Here is a 15,645-nt window from a genome sequence, read left to right as displayed (position 1 = left end):
CCTCTGGGATGACGATCGACTCCCAGCAGCTACAACAGCAGCGCCAGCAGCAGTAGGCGTTACACTCAAGGATGCATCGGAGGAATCCCAGGCAGGAGAGGACTCGTCAGACTTGCCAGTGACATGGCCTGCAGGACTATTGGCTTTCCTAGGTAAGGAGGAAATTGACACTGAGGGAGTTGGTGGTGTGGTTTGCAGGAGCTTGGTTACAAGAGGAAGGGATTTAGTGGTCAGTGGACTGCTTCCGCTGTCACCCAAAGTTTTTGAACTTGTCACTGACTTATGATGAATGCGCTGCAGGTGACGTATAAGGGAGGATGTTCCGAGGTGGTTAACGTCCTTACCCCTACTTATTACAGCTTGATAAAGGCAACACACGGCTTGACACCTGTTGTCCGCATTTGTGATTAAATAATTCCACACCGAAGAGCTGATTTTTTTTGTATTTTGACCAGGCCATATTCGTCCCACGGACAACAGGTGTCTCCCCGGGTGCCTGACTTAAACAAACCACCTCACCATCAGAATCCTCCTTGTCAATTTCCTCCCCAGCGCTAGCAACACCCATATCCTCATCCTGGTGTACTTCAACAGTGACATCTTCAATTTGACAATCAGGAACTGGACTGCGGGTGCTCCTTCCAGCACTTGCAGGGGGCGTGCAAATGGTGGAAGGCGCAAGCTCTTCCCGTCCAGTGTTGGGAAGGTCAGGCATCGCAACCAACACAATTGGACTCACCTTGGGTATTTGTGATTTAGAAGAATGCACAGTTCTTTGCTGTGCTTTTGCCAGCTTAAGTCTTTTCATTTTTCTAGTGAGAGGATGAGTGCTTCCATCCTCATGTGAAGCTGAACCACTAGCCATGAACATAGGCCAGGGCCTCAGCCGTTCCTTGCCACTCCGTGTCGTAAATGGCATATTGGCAAGTTTACGCTTCTCCTCAGACGCTTTTAATTTTGATTTTTGGGTCATTTTACTGAACTTTTGTTTTTTGGATTTTACATGCTCTCTACTATGACATTGGGCATCGGCCTTGGCAGACGACGTTGATGGCATTTCATCGTCTCGGCCATGACTAGTGGCAGCAGCTTCAGCACGAGGTGGAAGTGGATCTTGATCTTTCCCTATTTTAACCTCCACATTTTTGTTCTCCATTTTTTAATGTGTGGAATTATATGCCAGTATCAATAGCAATGGCCTACTACTATATATACTGCGCACAACTGAAATGCACCACAGGTATGGATGGATAGTATACTTGACGACACAGAGGTAGGTAGAGCAGTGGCCTTCCGTACCGTACTGCTATATATACTGGTGGTCACTGTCAGCAATCTGCAAAACTAAAATGCACCACAGGTATAGAATGTAGATGGATAGTATACTTAATGACGACACCGAGGTAGGTACAGCAGTGGCCTTCCGTACCGTACTGCTATATATAGTATACTGGTGGTCACTGTGTCAGCAAACTGCAAAACTAAAATGCACCACAGGTATAGAATGTAGATGGATAGTATACTTAATGACGACACAGAGGTAGGTACAGCAGTGGCCTTCCGTACCGTACTGCTATATATAGTATACTGGTGGTCACTGTGTCAGCAAACTGCAAAACTAAAATGCACCACAGGTATAGAATGTAGATGGATAGTATACTTAATGACGACACAGAGGTAGGTACAGCAGTGGCCTTCCGTACCGTAATGCTATATATTGTATACTGGTGGTCACTGTGTCAGCAAACTGCAAAACTAAAATGCACCACAGGTATAGTATGTAGATGGATAGTATACTTAATGACGACACAGAGGTAAGTACAGCAGTGGCCTTCCGTACTGCTATATATAGTATACTGGTGGTCACTGTGTCAGCAAACTGCAAAACTAAAATGCACCACAGGTATAGAATGTAGATGGATAGTATACTTAATGACGACACAGAGGTAGGTACAGCAGTGGCCTTCCGTACCGTACTGCTTTATATAGTATACTGGTGGTCACTGTGTCAGCAAACTGCAAAACTAAAATGCACCACAGGTATAGAATGTAGATGGATAGTATACTTAATGATGACACAAGGTAGGTACAGCAGTGGCCTTCCGTACCGTACTGCTATATATAGTATACTGGTGGTCACTGTGTCAGCAAACTGCAAAACTAAAATGCACCACAGGTATAGAATGTAGATGGATAGTATACTTAATGACGACACAGAGGTAGGTACAGCAGTGGCCTTCCGTACCGTACTGCTATATATACTGGTGGTCACTGTGTCAGCAAACTGCACAACTGAAATGCACCACAGGTATAGAATCTAGATGGATAGTATACTTAATGACGACACAGAGGTAGGTACAGCAGTGGCCTACTGCACCGTAATGCTATATATTATATACTGGTGGTCACTGGTCAGCAAAACTCTGCACTGTACCCCTCCTATATAATATTATACTGGTGGTCCCCAGTAGAGATGAGCGGGTTCGGTTCCTCGGAATCCGAACCCGCCCGAACTTCATTTTTTTTTACACGGGGCCGAGCGACTCGGATCTTCCCGCCTTGCTCGGTTAACCCGAGCGCGCCCGAACGTCATCATCCCGCTGTCGGATTCTCGCGAGGCTCGGATTCTATCGCGAGACTCGGATTCTATATAAGGAGCCGCGCGTCGCTGCCATTTTCACACGTGCATTGAGATTCATAGGGAGAGGACGTGGCTGGCGTCCTCTCCGTTTATAGAGGAGAGTGAGACTAGAGTAGAGAGAGACACAGTAGTAATTTTGGGGAGCATTAGGAGGAGTACTACTACTTGCTGAAGTGATAGATAGATAGTGTGACTGTATAATGTATATCTGACTTGTGGGGGAGACACTGACAGTGGGGAGCAGTTAGAGTCTGAGAGCAGGACTCAGGAGTACATATAACGTACAGTGCACACTTTTGCTGCCAGAGTGCCACACTGCCATTGTGACCACACTGACCACCAGTATAATATATATTGTGATTGTCTGCTTAGGAGTACTACTTGCAAGTTGCTGATAGTGTGACCAGTGACCTGACCACCAGTTTAATAATCACCACCAGTTTAATATATATAATATATATATATAATTGTATATAATATATATATAATATTGTATACCACCTACCCGTTTTTTTTTTTTCTTTCTTCTTCTTTATACATACTACTATAGTAGCTTACTGTAGCAGTCTGCGGTGCTGCTGAGCTGACAGTGTCCAGCAGGTCCGTCATCAGTCATTACATAATAAATATATATACCTGTCCGGCTGCAGTACTAGTGATATTATATATATATATATTGATTTCATCTCATTATCATCCAGTCTATATTAGCAGCAGACACAGTACGGTAGTCCACGGCTGTAGCTACCTCTGTGTCGGCAGTCGCTCGTCCATCCATAATTGTATACCACCTACCCGTGGTTTTTTTTTTTCTTTCTTCTTTATACATACTACTATAGTAGCTTACTGTAGCAGTCTGCGGTGCTGCTGAGCTGACAGTGTCCAGCAGGTCCGTCATCAGTCATTACATAATAAATATATCTACCTGTCCGGCTGCAGTACTAGTGTGATATTATATATATATATATTGATTTCATCTCATTATCATCCAGTCTATATTAGCAGCAGACACAGTACGGTAGTCCACGGCTGTAGCTACCTCTGTGTCGGCAGTCGCTCGTCCATCCATAATTGTATACCACCTACCCGTGGTTTTTTTTTTTTCTTCTTTATACATACTACTATAGTAGCTTACTGTAGCAGTCTGCGGTGCTGCTGAGCTGACAGTGTCCAGCAGGTCCGTCATCAGTCATTACATAATAAATATATCTACCTATCCGGCTGCAGTACTAGTGTGATATTATATATATATATATATTGATTTCATCTCATTATCATCCAGTCTATATTAGCAGCAGACACAGTACGGTAGTCCACGGCTGTAGCTACCTCTGTGTTGGCAGTCGCTCGTCCATCCATAATTGTATACCACCTACCCGTGGTTTTTTTTTTTTCTTTCTTCTTTATACATACTACTATAGTAGCTTGCTGTAGCAGTCTGCGGTGCTGCTGAGCTGACAGTGTCCAGCAGGTCCGTCATCAGTCATTACATAATAAATATATCTACCTGTACGGCTGCAGTACTAGTGTGATATTATATATATATATATATATATATATTGATTTCATCTCATTATCATCCAGTCTATATTAGCAGCAGACACAGTACGGTAGTCCACGGCTGTAGCTACCTCTGTGTCTTTTAGTTGTGCCTATTAAAATATGGAGAACAAAAATGTTGAGGTTCCAAAATTAGGGAAAGATCAAGATCCACTTCCACCTCGTGCTGAAGCTGCTGCCACTAGTCATGGCCGAGACGATGAAATGCCAGCAACGTCGTCTGCCAAGGCCGATGCCCAATGTCATAGTACAGAGCATGTAAAATCCAAAACACCAAATATCAGTAAAAAAAGGACTCCAAAATCTAAAATAAAATTGTCGGAGGAGAAGCGTAAACTTGCCAATATGCCATTTACCACACGGAGTGGCAAGGAACGGCTGAGGCCCTGGCCTATGTTCATGGCTAGTGGTTCAGCTTCACATGAGGATGGAAGCACTCAGCTTCTCGCTAGAAAAATGAAAAGACTCAAGCTGGCAAAAGCACCGCAAAGAACTGTGCGTTCTTCGAAATCCCGAATCCACAAGGAGAGTCCAATTGTGTCGGTTGCGATGCCTGACCTTCCCAACACTGGACGTGAAGAGCATGCGCCTTCCACCATTTGCACGCCCCCTGCAAGTGCTGGAAGGAGCACCCGCAGTCCAGTTCCTGATAGTCAGATTGAAGATGTCAGTGTTGAAGTACACCAGGATGAGGAGGATATGGGTGTTGCTGGCGCTGGGGAGGAAATTGACAAGGAGGATTCTGATGGTGAGGTGGTTTGTTTAAGTCAGGCACCCGGGGAGACACCTGTTGTCCGTGGGAGGAATAGGGCCGTTGACATGCCTGGTGAAAATACCAAAAAAATCAGCTCTTCGGTGTGGAAGTATTTCACCAGAAATGCGGACAACATTTGTCAAGCCGTGTGTTGCCTTTGTCAAGCTGTAATAAGTAGGGGTAAGGACGTTAACCACCTCGGAACATCCTCCCTTATACGTCACCTGCAGTGCATTCATAATAAGTCAGTGACAAGTTCAAAAACTTTGGGCGACAGCGGAAGCAGTCCACTGACCAGTAAATCCCTTCCTCTTGTAACCAAGCTCACGCAAACCACCCCACCAACTCCCTCGGTGTCAATTTCCTCCTTCCCCAGGAATGCCAATAGTCCTGCAGGCCATGTCACTGGCAATTCTGACGATTCCTCTCCTGCCTGGGATTCCTCCGATGCATCCTTGCGTGTAACGCCTACTGCTGCTGGCGCTGCTGTTGTTGCTGCTGGGAGTCGATGGTCATCCCAGAGGGGAAATCGTAAGACCACTTTTACTACTTCCACCAAGCAATTGACTGTCCAACAGTCCTTTGCGAGGAAGATGAAATATCACAGCAGTCATCCTGCTGCAAAGCGGATAACTGAGGCCTTGGCATCCTGGGTGGTGAGAAACGTGGTTCCAGTATCCATCATTACTGCAGAGCCAACTAGAGACTTGTTGGAGGTACTGTGTCCCCGGTACCAAATACCATCTAGGTTCCATTTCTCTAGGCAGGCGATACCGAAAATGTACACAGACCTCAGAAAAAGAGTCCCCAGTGTCCTAAAAAATGCAGCTGTACCCAATGTCCACTTAACCACGGACATGTGGACAAGTGGAGCAGGGCAGGGTCAGGACTATATGACTGTGACAGCCCACTGTGTAGATGTATGGACTCCCGCCGCAAGAACAGCAGCGGCGGCACCAGTAGCAGCATCTCGCAAACGCCAACTCTTTCCTAGGCAGGCTACGCTTTGTATCACCGGTTTCCAGAATACGCACACAGCTGAAAACCTCTTACGGCAACTGAGGAAGATCATCGAGGAATGGCTTACCCCAATTGGACTCTCCTGTGGATTTGTGGCATCGGACAACGCCAGCAATATTGTGTGTGCATTAAATCTGGGCAAATTCCAGCACGTCCCATGTTTTGCACATACCTTGAATTTGGTGGTGCAGAATTTTTAAAAAAACGACAGGGGCGTGCAAGAGATGCTGTCGGTGGCCAGAAGAATTGCGGGACACTTTCAGCGTACAGGCACCACGTACAGAAGACTGGAGCAACACCAAAAACGCCTGAACCTGCCCTGCCATCATCTGAAGCAAGAAGTGGTAACGAGGTGGAATTCAACCCTATATATGCTTCAGAGGTTGGAGGAGCAGCAAAAGGCCATTCAAGCCTATACAATTCAGCACGATATAGGAGGTGGAATGCACCTGTCTCAAGCGCAGTGGAGAATGATTTCAACGTTGTGCAAGGTTCTGCTGCCCTTTGAACTTGCCACACGTGAAGTCAGTTCAGACACTGCCAGCCTGAGTCAGGTCATTCCCCTCATCAGGCTTTTGCAGAAGAAGCTGGAGACATTGAAGGAGGAGCTAACACGGAGCGATTCCGCTAGGCATGTGGGACTTGTGGATGGAGCCCTTAATTCGCTTAACAAGGATTCACGGGTGGTCAATCTGTTGAAATCAGAGCACTACATTTTGGCCACCGTGCTCGATCCTAGATTTAAAACCTACCTTGGATCTCTCTTTCCGGCAGACACAAGTCTGCTGGGGTTCAAAGACCTGCTGGTGAGAAAATTGTCAAGTCAAGCGGAACGCGACCCGTCAACATCTCCTCCTTCACATTCTCCCGCAACTGGGGGTGCGAGGAAAAGGCTCAGAATTCCGAGCCCACCCGCTGGCGGTAATGCAGGGCAGTCTGGAGCGACTGCTGATGCTGACATCTGGTCCGGACTGAAGGACCTGTCAACGATTACGGACATGTCGTCTACTGTCACTGCATATGATTCTCTCCCCATTGAAAGAATGGTGGAGGATTATATGAGTGACCGCATCCAAGTAGGCACGTCACACAGTCCGTACTTATACTGGCAGGAAAAAGAGGCAATTTGGAGGCCCTTGCACAAACTGGCTTTATTCTACCTAAGTTGCCCTCCCACAAGTGTGTACTCCGAAAGAGTGTTTAGTGCCACCGCTCACCCTGTCAGCAATCGGCGTACGAGGTTACTTCCAGAAAATGTGGAGAAGATGATGTTCATTAAAATGAATTATAATCAATTCCTCCGTGGAGACATTGACCAGCAGCAATTGCCTCCACAAAGTACACAGGGAGCTGAGATGGTGGATTCCAGTATGGACGAATTGATAATCTGTGAGGAGGGGGATGTACACGGTGATATATCGAAGGATGATGATGAGGTGGACATCTTGCCTCTGTAGAGCCAGTTTGTGCAAGGAGAGATTAATTGCTTCTTTTTTGGTGGGGGTCCAAACCAACCCGTCATTTCAGTCACAGTCGTGTGGCAGACCCTGTCACTGAAATGATGGGTTGGTTAAAGTGTGCATGTCCTGTTTATACAACATAAGGGTGGGTGGGAGGGCCCAAGGACAATTCCATCTTGCACCTCTTTTTTCTTTAATTTTTCTTTGCGTCATGTGCTGTTTGGGGAGTGTTTTTTGGAAGGGCCATCCTGCGTGACACTGCAGTGCCACTCCTAGATGGGCCAGGTGTTTGTGTCGGCCACTAGGGTCACTTATCTTACTCACACAGCTACCTCATTGCGCCTCTTTTTTTCTTTGCGTCATGTGCTGTTTGGGGAGTGTTTTTTGGAAGGGCCATCCTGCGTGACACTGCAGTGCCACTCCTAGATGGGCCCGGTGTTTGTGTCGGCCACTAGGGTCGCTTATCTTACTCACACAGCTACCTCATTGCGCCTCTTTTTTTCTTTGCGTCATGTGCTGTTTGGGGAGTGTTTTTTGGAAGGGCCATCCTGCGTGACACTGCAGTGCCACTCCTAGATGGGCCCGGTGTTTGTGTCGGCCACTAGGGTCGCTTATCTTACTCACACAGCTACCTCATTGCGCCTCTTTTTTTCTTTGCGTCATGTGCTGTTTTGGGAGTGTTTTTTGGAAGGGCCATCCTGCGTGACACTGCAGTGCCACTCCTAGATGGGCCCGGTGTTTGTGTCGGCCACTAGGGTCGCTTATCTTACTCACACAGCTACCTCATTGCGCCTCTTTTTTTCTTTGCGTCATATGCTGTTTGGGGAGTGTTTTTTGGAATGGCCATCCTGCGTGACACTGCAGTGCCACTCCTAGATGGGCCCGGTGTTTGTGTCGGCGACTAGGGTCGCTTATCTTACTCACACAGCTACCTCATTGCGCCTCTTTTTTTCTTTGCGTCATGTGCTGTTTGGGGAGTGTTTTTTGGAAGGGCCATCCTGCGTGACACTGCAGTGCCACTCCTAGATGGGCCAGGTGTTTGTGTCGGCCACTAGGGTCGCTTAGCTTACTCACACAGCTACCTCATTGCGCCTCTTTTTTTCTTTGCGTCATGTGCTGTTTGGGGAGTGTTTTTTGGAAGGGCCATCCTGCGTGACACTGCAGTGCCACTCCTAGATGGGCCCGGTGTTTGTGTCGGCCACTAGGGTCGCTTATCTTACTCACACAGCTACCTCATTGCGCCTCTTTTTTTCTTTGCGTCATGTGCTGTTTGGGGAGTGTTTTTTGGAAGGGCCATCCTGCGTGACACTGCAGTGCCACTCCTAGATGGGCCCGGTGTTTGTGTCGGCCACTAGGGTCGCTTAGCTTAGTCATCCAGCGACCTCGGTGCAAATTTTAGGACTAAAAATAATATTGTGAGGTGTGAGGTATTCAGAATAGACTGAAAATGAGTGGAAATTATGGTTTTTGAGGTTAATAATACTTTGGGATCAAAATGACCCCCAAATTCTATGATTTAAGCTGTTTTTTAGTGTTTTTTGAAATAAACACCCGAATCCAAAACACACCCGAATCCGACAAAAAAAATTCGGTGAGGTTTTGCCAAAACACGGTCGAACCCAAAACACAAAACCCAAAAAATTTCAAGTGCACATCTCTAGTCCCCATTCCCCACAATAAAGCAGCACACTGAGCACAGATATGGAGTGTTTTTCAGGCAGACAACGTATACTGGTGGTCACTGTCAGCAAAACTCTGCACTGTACTCCTGCTATATAATACAGCTGCTCCCCAGTCCCCACAATTAAGCAGTGTGAGCACAGATATATGCAGCACACTGAGCACAGATATGGAGCGTTTTTTTCAGGCAGAGAACGGATAACTGGTGGTCACTGATCAGCAAAACTCTGCACTGTACTCCTCCTATATTATACAGCTGCTCCCCAGCCCTCCCCACAATTAAGCAATAGCGCACAATCAAGTTCAACAATAACAGAGAGGACGCCAGCCACGTCCTCTCCCTAACATTTCCAGTGCACGTGTAAAAAAGGCGGCGACGCACGGCTGCTTATATAGAATCCGAATCTCGCGAGAATCCGACAGCGGGAAGATGACGTTCGGGCGCGCTCGGGTTACCCGAGCCATACGGGAGAAACCGAGTATGCCTCGGACCCGTGTAAAATGGGTGAAGTTCGGGGGGGTTCGGTTTCCGAGGAACCGAACCCGCTCATCACTAGTAAATATACCCCCATGTGCACTGCAGGTATGCCAGATGTAATATGTGCAGAGTGAGTCAGATTTGGGTGGGTTATTTTATTTCTGTGCAGGGTAAATACTGGCTGCTTCATTTTTACACTGCAATTTAGATTTCAGTATGAACACACCTCACCCAAATCTAAAGGGCCCCATACACTAGAACGATATGTCTAGAGGCTGAAGTCGGGGCGGTTTTCCTTGAACTCTCCCGGGAGCTTCCCAGGAGTGTTTACATACGAATCCAAATGATTTGGTACAATTTGACTTTTTTGAGCATGCTATACATCGCATACGATATGTCAAGCGCCGACATATCGCATGCCATGTATAGCATGCATTCACAGGTGCCATCAGATACATCTGATGGGCTGGATTGAGGGCTACAGGGGATGGGAGTGTCCTGGAGAATGTCAGTCAAACTTGTGTGATGCATCGCATGCGAAATATCGCGAGCACAAAAAGCACACTTTTTTCCCGTACGATTCTATATGATTCCATTTGATTACGACATATCACGAGTGCAGCACTAACGACCTGGACGATCCGATCCGACGCTCACGGGGCCGCGCATTGGATCTGATCGGATCGTATACACACCAAAAATGCACGATTTCCCACAATAGACCGGCCCAAATGACCGAATTGAGCTGAAATTGGACAAAATCGTCCCAGTGTATGGGGCCCTTAACTCTCTTGGCACATGTTATATCTGCCCCCCCTCCACACACCCTGCAGTGCACATGGTTTGCCCATTAGCTAACAAATTTGCGGCTGCGATCAGGTTTGAATTAGGCCCAAGGTGTGATCTATAACCAATACTTCTCTTTTGACACGTTGTGAGAAATAATATTCTATGCATTTGAATCTGTGCCAAATTAATTATTAGCAATTGTCTGCAGGATACATTTGTAGGCACAGACAGTATTTTTTGAACTTGGATTGGTTTTATGTGTAGTATTTGACATACTGATATAATTTATTAAGATTAAAAAGCGCTAGTATATACAGAAATAAATGTGAAATTGTCAAGTACAGTATAGTGGCCACAAATAGTAATATGGTAAGCAAATAGAATAGAAATGACAACTGATATAGAAAAGTCAATGAAAAAAGATAAAAAATAAAGAAAAATAAGAAAAAAATGAAAAGAATAAAAAATAGGAAAAAATTTAAATAAGTGAAAATCTGCAAAATATACAAGCAATTGGGATGCAGTCAATATACCGGCTGTCGGGATCCTGGCGTTCAGGAGACCGACGCCGGAATCCAGACAGCAGGCCTTTTACTGACACCCGGCATCCCAACACCCACCCGGTATTCCCACTCGGTTGGTGGGTCCACGCCACCAACTGAGTGGGAATAGAACCTGTGACATGTAAAGGATGCCACTTGGCCCAATGCGCAGTGAGCCCACATGGGGACTTGCTGTCAGGATTTCGGCAGATGGGATGCCACTGTTGGTATACTCACAGCCGGCACCCCATCTGCCGGGATATCATATGTATCCCAAGCAATTAAAAAGAATAAAAATGGTGACTATAAGAACACAAAGCAAAATCAATGTTTACAGATCTCTGTCAGGGCCGTAACCACGTGTGTGCTAAGTGGGCTTGCACACAGCGAACTTGTGATGGAGGCGCATTGTGCACTGATTCCCCCGCTTGGCTCCCCTGCTGTGTTCCATAACTTCCATAGTGGCAGCCTGGCAGCACTGGCGAGTCCCTCACTGTGCGGGAGAAGTGTGATCCGTTGCAGGCGCGGGCCCACCTGTCTGCGGGGTCGGCTGCTGGGAGGAGCAACTGGTAGCAGCTCCGTCTGGAGAAGGTGAGCACTGGGGCTGTGCTGGGACGTGTCTGCTGTGTGTCACACAGCGCACCTCAGCATCTAGCAGCGCCGCTGGCGCTGGCTGTAATGGAGACGGAGCGGGCTGCAGGGATGGCGAAATGCTGTCTCCGACCACCCACCAAGACCAGCAGCTGCCGCAACCGCCGGAGGCCGAATTCCCAGGCACCCGCTGTGAAACCTGCTCTGCTAGCAGTGTACCTGGCCTCAGATGACCCAGCAGCTTTCCTCACCTTCATTTCCCCAGCAGCCCAGCTACCTCCACTCTGCCCCAGCCTGTGGGACAAGAAAGCATACAGGGTTCCTCCACGTCCTGCAAGTAAAGGTAAGTTACTCACACACACACACACACACACACACACACACACACACACACACACACACACACACACACACACACTACACCTTGCTCTTGCTCTAACACACACACACACACACACACACACTACACCTTGCTCACACACACATACACTCAGTGGCGGTTCTTGCCACGGGCAAGCGGTACTTTTGCCCGGGGCGCCGCCTTCCGGAGGGCGCCGGCGCCATCCGGAGGGCGCCGCACCAGGGCAAGATCCGTCACTGTGCCCCCCGCAGTGCCCTGCTGTGCCCTGCTGTGCCCCCCGCTTTGAAGGGAACCAGACGCATAGCGTCTAGTTTCCCTTCATTGAGAGGACCTTAGTTGTGCGGTGCGCGATGACGTCATCGCGCACCGCACAGCAAAGGTCCTCTCCATGAAGGGAAACTAGACGCTACGGTCTAGTTTCCCTTCGTGTAGAGGACCTTTGCTGTGCGATGCGCGATGACGTCATCGCGCACCGCACAGCATAGTGGCACAGACACTAGGGGTCATAATTGACCTCTAGTGTCTATGCTGTTCTATGGGAGAGACGTAATAACGTCTCTCCCATAGATCGAAGAGAGGAGAGGAGAAGAGCGGCGCCGCCGGCGGAGGGGGTCTGGATCAGGAACGGGGATGGTAAGTATACTTTTTATTTATTTATTTTTTTCTTTCAGCGTCGTGACCACGCCCCCAATTGAAGCCACGCCCCCATATTTTGCCCGGGGCGCAAAAAGTCTTAGAACCGGCCCTGCATACACTACACATTGCTCTCACACACACACTATACTTTACTCACACGCAGGGCTGTAACTACAGGGCCGTAACTACGCGGGTGCCAGGTGTGCATGGCACACAGCGCAGTTGCCCTGGGGGCGCAACGGCCATCGGCATGAAATGAGTCAAATTGACTCAGTGGGGTATATTTACTAAGGTCCCGATTTTGACCGAGATGCCGTTTTTTCTTCAAAGTGTCATCTCGGTAATTTACTAAGCAAAAATCACGGCAGTGATGAGGGCATTCGTAATATTTTGGAAGTCCTAGGAAAAAATCACGAATCAATACACCATCGGTCAAATACGCCTGCAATTTGGTAGAAATCGGGAATTTACTAAAAAGTGCAAAACACAAACACTGCCGACAATAGCCAAACACTGCCGTGATGAAATACAAATCGTGAAAAAGTGCTAAAAAAAACAGACCTGCTTTTTTATCCCGTGTTTGTATAGGCATGCACGGATCCATGAGATCCGTGCATGTTTTTCAGTGGGAAGGGGTGGGAAATGTTATAATTTTTCCCAAAAAAATTGCGTGGGGTCCCCCCTCCTAAACCAAACCAGCCTCGGGCTCTTTGAGCCGGCCCTGGTTGCAAAAATATGGGGAAAAAATTGACAGGGGTTCCCCCATATTTAAGCAACCAGCACCGGGCTCTGCGCCTGGTCCTGGTTCCAAAAATACGGGGGACAAAAAGCGTAGGGGTCCCCCGTATTTTTGAAACCAGCACCGGGCTCCACTAGCTGGACAGATAATGCCACAGCCGGGGGTCACTTTTATACAGTGCCTTGCGGCCGTGGCATCAAATATCCAACTAGTCACCCCTGGCCGGGGTACCCTGGGGGAGTGGGGACCCCTTCAATCAAGGGGTCCCCCCCCCAGCCACCCAAGGGCCAGGGGTGAAGCCCGAGGCTGTCCCCCCCATCCAATGGGCTGCGGATGGGGGGCTGATAGCCTTTGTTGAAAGTAATGAATATTGTTTTTAGTAGCAGTACTACAAGTCCCAGCAAGCCTCCCCAGCAAGCTGGTACTTGGAGAACCACAAGTACCAGCATGCGGCGGAAAACCGGGCCCGCTGGTACCTGTAGTACTACTACTAAAAAAATACCCCAATAAAGACATTACACACACACCTTGAAAGTATAACTTTAATGCATACATACACACCACCATATACACATACTTACCTTATGTTCACATGAGGGTCGGTCCTCTTCTCCAGTAGAATCCATGGTGTACCTGTTGAAAAAATTCTACTCACCAAATCCAGTGTAGAGGGCTCCTCGGATAATCCATTTTTAATCCACGTACTTGTAAAAATAAAAAAACGGGACACCCGACCACGAACTGAAAGGGGCCCCATGTTTTCACATGGGACCTCTTTCCCCGAATGCCAGAAACCCCCTCTGACTGATGTCTAAGTGGGTTTCTTCAGCCAATCAGGGAGCGCCACGTTGTGGCACCCTCCTGATCGGCTGTGTGCTCCTGTACTGTCTGACAGGCGGCACACGGCAGTGTTACAATGTAGCGCCTATGCGCTCCATTGTAACCAATGGTGGGAACTTTGTGGTCAGCGGTGAGGTAACTTTCGGTCAACCGCTGACCTCAAAGTTCCCACCATTGGTTACAATGGAGCGCATAGGCGCTACATTGTAACACTGCCGTGTGCCGCCTGTCAGACAGTACAGGAGCACACAGCCGATCAGGAGGGTGCCACAACGTGGCGCTCCCTGATTGGCTGAAGAAACCCACTTAGACATCAGTCAGAGGGGGTTTCTGGCATTCGGGGAAAGGGGTCCCATGTGAAAACATGGGGCCCCTTTCAGTTCGTGGTCGGGTGTCCCGTTTTTTTTATTTTTACAAGTACGTGGATTAAAAATGGATTATCCGAGGAGCCCTCTACACTGGATTTGGTGAGTAGAATTTTTTCAACAGGTACACCATGGATTCTACTGGAGAAGAGGACCGACCCTCGTGTGAACATAAGGTAAGTATGTGTATATGGTGGTGTGTATGTATGCATTAAAGTTATACTTTCAAGGTGTGTGTGTAATGTCTTTATTGGAGTATTTTTTTAGTAGTAGTACTACAGGTACCAGCGGGCCCGGTTTTCCGCCGCATGCTGGTACTTGTGGTTCTCCAAGTACCAGCTTGCGGGGGAGGCTTGCTGGGACTTGTAGTACTGCTACTAAAAACAATATTCATTACTTTCAACAAAGGCTATCAGCCCCCCATCCGCAGCCCATTGGATGGGGGGGGACAGCCTCAGGCTTCACCCCTGGCCCTTGGGTGGCTGGGGGGGGGACCCCTTGATTGAAGGGGTCCCCACTCCCCCAGGGTACCCCGGCCAGGGGTGACTAGTTGGATATTTGATGCCACGGCCGCAAGGCACTGTATAAAAGTGACCCCCGGCTGTGGCATTATCTGTCCAGCTAGTGGAGCCCGGTGCTGGTTTCAAAAATACGGGGGACCCCTACGCTTTTTGTCCCCCGTATTTTTGGAACCAGGACCAGGCGCAGAGCCCGGTGCTGGTTGCTTAAATATGGGGGAACCCCTGTCAATTTTTCCCCCATATTTTTGCAACCAGGGCCGGCTCAAAGAGCCCGAGGCTGGTTTGGCTTAGGAGGAGGGACCCCACGCAATTTTTTTTTTAAGTTTAAACATTTTTTATTTTTTTTACAAGGTGCACAATGAAGTCGTGCACGGATCTCTCAGATCCGGCCGAGATTCATTGTATTAAAGTCGGCAGTGTTTTACAAGTCACTCACGTAAAACACTGCCTAAAAAAACGAATGACATCGACATCGGAAAAACCGAAAATGCAGAATACGGCAGCTTAGTAAATTAGTCGTAATCAATTAAAAAAGTTGCATATTTACACTTTCGATGTCATTCGTGATTGAACTTTGACCTCAAACGGGAAAATACGATTCTTAGTAAATTTACCCCATCATATGCTTCCTCTGCTGTGTGCACCGCGCTCGGGAGGAGAGCAGCAGT

Source organism: Pseudophryne corroboree, chromosome 2 (assembly GCF_028390025.1).
Source record: "Pseudophryne corroboree isolate aPseCor3 chromosome 2, aPseCor3.hap2, whole genome shotgun sequence".
Lineage (NCBI taxonomy): Eukaryota > Metazoa > Chordata > Amphibia > Anura > Myobatrachidae > Pseudophryne > Pseudophryne corroboree.
Note: the sequence above shows the minus strand (reverse complement) of the source record.